Source organism: Schistocerca serialis, chromosome 1, assembly GCF_023864345.2.
Source record: "Schistocerca serialis cubense isolate TAMUIC-IGC-003099 chromosome 1, iqSchSeri2.2, whole genome shotgun sequence".
NCBI lineage: Eukaryota > Metazoa > Arthropoda > Insecta > Orthoptera > Acrididae > Schistocerca > Schistocerca serialis.
This window is the reverse complement of record NC_064638.1, coordinates 1276107420-1276115071: the sequence shown is the minus strand read 5'-3', so window position 1 is coordinate 1276115071 and position 7652 is coordinate 1276107420. Positions and strand designations below refer to the sequence as shown.

The 7652-nt window shown below is 41.5% G+C and overlaps 1 non-coding gene across 1 annotated transcript; it reads left to right on the top strand.

Annotated features, from left to right (window-relative positions):
- Positions 1 to 382: 382 nt before the first annotated feature.
- Trnas-cga (transfer RNA serine (anticodon CGA)) lies at positions 383 to 457 on the top strand. The gene has a single exon. It is a non-coding gene; the product is annotated as a tRNA-Ser (tRNA).
- Positions 458 to 7652: the final 7195 nt, after the last annotated feature.

The following is a 7652-nucleotide window of genomic DNA, read 5'->3' as shown; positions in this document are numbered from 1 at the left end:
GCATCACCTGATTCAATTTAACTATAGTCCATTACCCTTGTTTTTCTTTTGTTGATGCTGTCCATTCCCATGAGCTGCTCGTCTAAGTACTTTGCTGTCCCTGACAGAATTACAACGCCACTGTAAACCTCAGAGTTCTTATTTCTTCTCTTTCATCTTTAATTCCTATTCCAAATTTCTCTATAGTTTCCTTTATAACTTGTTCAGTGTACATATTGAATAACACAGGCGATAGGCTACAGTCCTGTCTCACTCCCTTCTCAACCGCGTCCTCCATTTCAAGCCCCTCGACTCTGCGTTCGCAGGAGAGCTTCTGTGAAGTTTGGAAGGTAGGGTACGAGGTACTGGCAGAAGTAGAGTTGTGAGGACGGGGCGTGAGTCGTGCTTGGGTAGCTCAGTTGGTAGAGCAATTGCCCGCGAAAGGCAAAGGTCCCGAGTTCGAGTCTCGGTCCGGCACACAGTTTTAATCTGCCAGGAAGTTTCATAGGTTTGCCTTTCTTAACATACCTTCTAAGATAAGTTGTAGGATCTGTATTACCTCCCTCGCTCCTACATTTCTCCGTAATCCAAACTGGTCTTCCCCATGGTCGGCTTCTACAAGTTTTTCCATTCTTCTGTAAAGAATCCGTATTAGTATTTTGCTATCGATACTTATTATACTGATAGTTCGATTAATTTTCATAACTTTCGGAAGCTTTTTTCTTTGGAGTTGTAATCACTACATTTTTCTTGGGGTCTGAAAGTATTTCGCCTGTCTTACATACCTCGCACGCTCCCAAGGCTGTCAGTAGTTCTGACGGAAGACCTTCTACAGACGGGGCCTTCTTCCGACTTAGACCTTTCGGAGCTTTCTCAAATTCTTCTCGCAGTATCATATTTCGCACCAGCTATGTCTACTTCCCTTTCTACAACAGTGCTTTCAAGTATAGACACTCTATGTACTCCTCCCACCTTTCAACTTTCCCTTCTTTGCTTAGGACTTGTTTGCCATGTGAGCTCTTGTTATACATGCAGCTGCTTCTCTTTTCCACAGAGGCCTCTTTAAATTTCTGTAAGCGATATCTCTGTTCCTCTTAGTTAAACATGCTCCTAGATCATTACATTTGTCCTTTAGCCATTCCTGCTAAGCAATTTTTTACTTCTTGTCAATTGAATTTTTTAAACGTTTGGATTCCCTTTCGCCTGCTTCATTTGCTGCATTTTTTGAATTCTCTTCTTTCGTCAGTTGCATTCAGTGTCTCTTGTGCTTGGCCACGTCTTCTTACCCATCTGATCCTTTGCTGCCTTCACTATATCACCTCTTAAACCTATCTATACGTCCCCTGCTGTATTCACTTGCCCTGTTCTAGTCAACCATTGCCTAATGCTCCCTCTGGAACTTTCAACACTCACTGCTTGTTTCAACGTACCGAGGTCCCATCTCCGTAATTTCCTACCTTTTTGCATTTTCTGAAATTTGTTCTGCAGTTCAACCAATAAAATGTAGTCCGAGTCCACATCTGCCCCTTCAATGTCTTACAACTTAAAATCTGATTCCTAAATCTCTGTTGACGATTATATAATCTGCCTGAAACCTTCCGAACTCTCCATGTCTCTTCCATCTTCTTCCTTCTTTTACGATTCTATGAGGAAGTTTTAGCGATGATTAAATTATGCTCTGCGGAAAATTTTTCCAGACGGCTTCCTCTGACATTTCTTTCCCCCAGTCCGTATTCACCTACTATTTCTCGTTCTCCTTCTTTTCCTACTACCGTATTCTAATCCTCCATCACAGTTAAATTTTCGTCTCCTTTAACTACCTGAATGTTTTTTTTTTCCATCCCATCAGATATTTCTTCAGTCTCTGCGGAGCTAGTTGGCACATAAACTTGTACCGCTGTGGTAGGTGTGGGCTTCATGTCTGCGTTGGCTACGATAATGCATTCACCATACAGTTAATAGTAGATTACCGCCACTCCTATTTTCTTATTCATTATTTAACCCACGCCTGCATTGCAACTATTTGACTTCGTATTTATAACCTTGTATTCACTTTACCAGAAGTCCCGTTCCTCCTACAAACGAACGTGACTAATTCCCACTATATCTTACTTCAATCTATCCATTTACCTTGTTAATTTTTCTAGCCTATCCGCCTGATTAAGGGATCTGACATTCCACACTCCGATCAGTGGAATGCCAGTTTTGTTTCTCTTCATGACGACAGCCTCCTGAGTAGTCCCCATCTGGTGACCTGAATAGTGGACAATTTTACCTCAGTAATATTTCACTCAAGAGGATGCCATCATCATTTAAATATAGAGTAGAACTGCATGTCTTCGGTAAAAATTACGGCTGTAGTTTCCCCTTGCATTCAGCCGTTCATGTATTTTAACATCTTTTGGGAGCAAAGCAAGTAAAACACGAAATACATTCGTCTTTTATTCTGTGCTCCGGAGGTCAACGCGTATCATGGAAAGTTATTTGAACTGTTCGCTGTTTCGGAAAACGGCTGAATGCCCCGTCCACAAAAATATTTCCATTTCCACAGAGGAATTTCTCCACTTCTTCACAACCGAAAACGAGGATTCTTTGGTCAGGAACAGCCCCATCGTCAGTTTTCAGAAAATTATAGCCTTAAGACTCCAAAATATCTTCGCTCAACTGAATCTCCGAGTTAGTGTCCGGGCTCCGTGTCGTCCCAGTAGCTTCCATTGTTGCTTCAGATAATGTTCTGCTTCTCGTAATTCGCAATTTACGACGAAATATGTATCTATCTTGAAGTACCGCTTTAAAAACTGGAAAACAGGCACTTTCTTGCTTTGTAGACTCTTTCCTACATTGCACTTTTCTTAAGGTGCAAATTTACATCTACATCTGCGTCTTCTTGGATACTTGGCAAATCACACTTAAGTGCCTGGCAGAGGGTTCGTCTAACAATCTCCAAAATAATTCTTTATTATTCCACTCTCGAAAAGCGCTCGGAAAAACGAACATATATATATATATATATATATATATTTCCGTGCGAACTCTGATTTCCCCTATTTTATTATGATCATCGTTTCTGCCTATCTAGGTCGGCGTAAAAAAAAAAAAAAAATATATATATATTTTCCCATCCGGAGGAGAAAGTTGATCATTGAAATTTCATGAGAAAATCCCACCGCAGCGAGAAACGTCTTTGTCTTAATGTTGCCCAACAAAACCCTGTATCATGCACGTCACACTCTCCCCCCTCTCTCTTTATAATATAGATGTGCTGCACTTCTTTGAACTTTCTGATGTACTTCGTTACTCCTATCCTATAAGGATCTCATACCGTGCGACAGTGCTCCAAAACAGGAGCGACAAACGTAGCCTAGGAAGTCAATTAGTACATCTGTTACACTTTCTAAGTGTTTAGCCAATAAACTGCAGTCTTTGGTTCGCCTTCTCAACAAAATTTTCTGTGTGTTCTTTCCAATTTAAGCTGTTAGTAATTGTAATTTCCAGGTGTTTACTTGAATTTACGGCCTTAAGTTTGACTGACTTATCGTGTAACCGGAGTTAACCGAATCCTTTTAGCACCCATGTGTATGACCTCGCACTTTTTATTAATTAGGGTCAACTACCAATTTTCGCACCGTACATCTTCTGAAGACTTTGCTAGGCAATAAACGACAGCATCATCTGCAAACAATCTAAGATGGCTCATCAGATTTTCTCCTAAATCGTACATATAGGGAAGGAACAACAGGAGGCCTATAACGCTACCTTTGGGAACGCCAGAAATCACTTCTGCTTTACTCGATGACTTTCCGTCAATCCATACGAACTGTGTCCTCTCTTACAGAAAATCACGAATGCAGTTTCATGACTGTGACGATATTCCGTAAGTACGCAATTTGATTACAAGCCGCTTGTGTGATGGAGTGTCAAAAGCATTCTGGAAATCTGGAAACACGGAATCAATTTGAAAAACTTTGTCAATAGAACACAACACTTGGCGTGAGCAAAGAGCTAGTTTTGTTTCACAAGAACGATGTTCGCTAAATCCGTATTGACTGTGTGTCAATAGACCGTTCTCTTCGGGGTAAATCGTAATGTTCGAACACAATTATGGCTTATGGTTCAAATGGCACTGAGCACTATGGGACTTAACATCTGAGGTCATCAGTCCCCTAGAACTTAGAACTACTTAAACCTAACTAACGTAAAGACATCACACACGTCCATGCCCGAGGCAGGATTCGAACCTGCGACCGTAGCTGTCGAGCGGTTCCAGACTGAAGCGCCTGGAACAGCTTGACCACACTGGCCGGCAACACAATTATGTTCCAGAATCATGCTGCATATCGATGTTAATGATATGGGCCTGTAATCTAGTGAGCTACACCTGTTGCCTTTCTTGAACACTGGCATGACCTGTGCCACTTTCTAGTCTTTGGGTACGGATCTTTCGTCGATCGAGCGGTTGTATATGAATGTTACGTATGAGGCTATTGTATCAGTATACCCTGAAAGGAACCTAACCGGCACACTTTCTGGACCAGCAGACTTGATTTTATCGTGATTTAAATTGCTTCACTGCTCCGAGGATATCCACTTCTAAGTTACCCATGTTGGCAGCTATTCGTGGCTCGAATTCTGGAATAAGACATTAATCGTGTATTACCGCTAGCGTACTTTATATACGACAAGATTTTCTTTGGATAATCTGCCAGGTTACGACACAGTGTCGTTGTGGAAACTATAATAAGCATCTCGCATTGGAGTCCGCGTGAAGTTTCGAGCGTTTGTAAAAGATAGCTAATATTGGGGATTTTTCGATCGTTTAAGTTTGGCGTGTTTTTTCCGTTGTTTCTGCAACAGCGTTCTGAATAGTTTTGTGTAACAAGGAGAATTAGCTGTGTCGTTTGTTTGTTAATTTATTTGGTATAAATCTCTCAATTGCCGTCGTCACTTATTTGCTTCGTTAGATGAGCAAGAATATTGCTGTTCTGGCTTTATTCTGCCAACTGCCATTTATAAACGGCCTCAGCACTTACTTGTAAGGAATTCACGCGTAACCAGTCCGTATACACAAATTATCTGTGCACCCAATAGCACTGACCACCCTTGAGAAGACACGGCTTCTATTTCGTTGTTGTATTTATTTGATTTACTCACAGAGTATAAGACTCAAGTAGGTTAGGCCTACAAAACTGTACGAAAGCGAAGGCTGTCGGCGATGACACTGGCTAAAGGGGAGAATACATCTGCTTCTGGTGAACGACTGGCGTAAATCAGCGATGGGGAAGACTCTGGTCAGAAAACCCACGGTACGCAACACGTTAGTCAGAAGTTCCATGCTACCTGCGGCACCTACAAAAGGGTCGGACACATCACGTTCGGAAAGACCACGTAGCCCTTGAAGCATATCGTAGCGTCTCTACCCCTCCACCTTGGTGTTTCCCAAGACGTGTTGCCGCTATCCCAGCTCTGGCCTGCGCTCCAAGCCGCCCTGTGATGTTCGCTAGCCACGACCGTTCGCCTCGCTATCTCTTGCCAGCAAGATACCGCCCACTCAGATATTCTGTTTTCAAATACTTTGCATTGAATGCCAGGCCCTCGTAACGTCGTAACTCTTTCACATAGCTTTCCCTTATAGGTTCTGTATGTCAGGGGAACTCAGCTGATTCCAAATTTTTAGGTATCCAGAACACTTTCGACACCATTCCTCACAAGCGACTTCTAATCAAATTGTGTGCTGTGGAGTATCGTCTTAGTTCTGCGACTGGATTCGTGATTTCCTGTCAGAAAGGTCACAATTTGTAGTGATTCACGGAAAATTATCGAGTAAAACAGGCACGGCATTATCCAAGACAATGTTATAGGTCCTCTGCCGTTCCTGACCTATACAAAGGATTCGGGAGACAATCTGAAGAGTTCTCATAGCTTGTCTGCAGATGATGCTGCCATTTACCGTCGGTAAGGTCATAAGAACATCAAAACTAATTGCAAAATGATGTAGACAAGATATCTTATGGTGCGAAAAGCGGGAATTGGCTGTAAATAATGAAAAATGGGAAGTCGCCCATGTGAGTGGAATCCGCTAAAGTTCGGTTACACGATAAGTCACATAAAATTAAAGCTATAATTTCTATGAGATACTTTGGGATTACAATTACGAATAACGTACGTTGTAAAGTTCACCCCCCACATAATGTTTTGGAGAAAGTGAACCAAAGATTGCTATTTATTGGCAGAACGCTTCGTTGATGCAACAGGTCTACTAAAGGGACTGCTTAGACTCTGTCCTCTTCTGGAGTACTGCTGCAGGGTATGGGACCCTTACCTGACGGGATTGACGGAGTATATTCAAAAAGTTCAGAGATTGCCAGGTGATTTTGTACTATGGTGAATAGAAGAGAGACTGCCACAGATAGGATACACGAATTGGTTTGGCAACAAATGGGATTGGCGACGATTAAAATTAAGGCGATTTTCGTTGCGGCAGGATCTTCTCACGAAATTTCAGTCACCAATTTTTCCTCCAAATATGAAAATATCTTGTTGGTGCCCACCTGCATAAGGAGAAATGATCGTTCTAATAAAACAAGGAAATTAGGGTTAGCACGGAAAGATTTAATTGTTCGTTTTTCCAGCGCGATGTTCGAGAATGGCACTGTATAGATATAGCTTACAGGTGCTTCGATGAAGCCTCCGCCATGCACTTAATTGTGAATTGCGGATTAGTCATATAGATATTCTTCGGACTCTCTCCTTCTCCGTAAAGTGAGTCTCTCGCAGTGCTGCTATACTTAGGTTGTACTTGTTCAGCACTTCAAACTTTTGCTTTAGTAGAGAGTGGATGTCAGATAGGTGATGTTGATTTACAGTAGTTGTTCTCCTGTAGTCGGAGTAAGTCGAATAAATGAATGTGCAGTTTCCGCAGAATCCAATGACATGCTCGCCCCATGATGTGATTGGATTGCTTATCATATGGGCTACGTTTCCTGAAAGAAAGTTTCTACATGTTTTGAGTTGTACGAGACTCGTAGGGTGATAATTACAGGGAGAGTGATTGCTGAACTTAATAATCGACATAATTAATGCGGTAAACGCATACAGTTGAAAGTAAATAATACTAGAAGCAAAAAATCTCAACACCCATGGGCTCTAAAACGCATATCTTAAAAGGTATGAGCAATTCTTCATCATCGACTCTGTGTAACACGTATCTATTACTGGAAGCACTTCGCCTTACGTTTTTTAATAGGTGGTAGTATGGACCAAAACAAAAGAAAATTGAAAATTGTCCAGTACACGTGAGCTCTTAGAGTGCATACATTAAGAGGTGTCAACACTTTTTCACCTTCGAAATACTGTGAAACACATTTCTACTTTGTAAGTGCTCATAGCTCTTAATTAAGCACTTTGAGCTCTTGTTTACAGGTCTTTTCATTTCCTAGTAGGTACCTGCTACCTCCTCCCAAAATATGGAATACAATGACCCTGCAGGAGAAAAGATTTGTTTCACAGTATTGAAGATGAAGAAATGCTCATACCTCTTAAGGTGTTCGTTCCAGAGCTCTTGATTAGTGAGACGCTTCTTCTTCTAGTGCCATGTACTGTAAGCTGTATGCGTTCACGTCAATAATTATGAGAGACCCCATATACATAATAAGAATAAAATGATTAGTAACGGT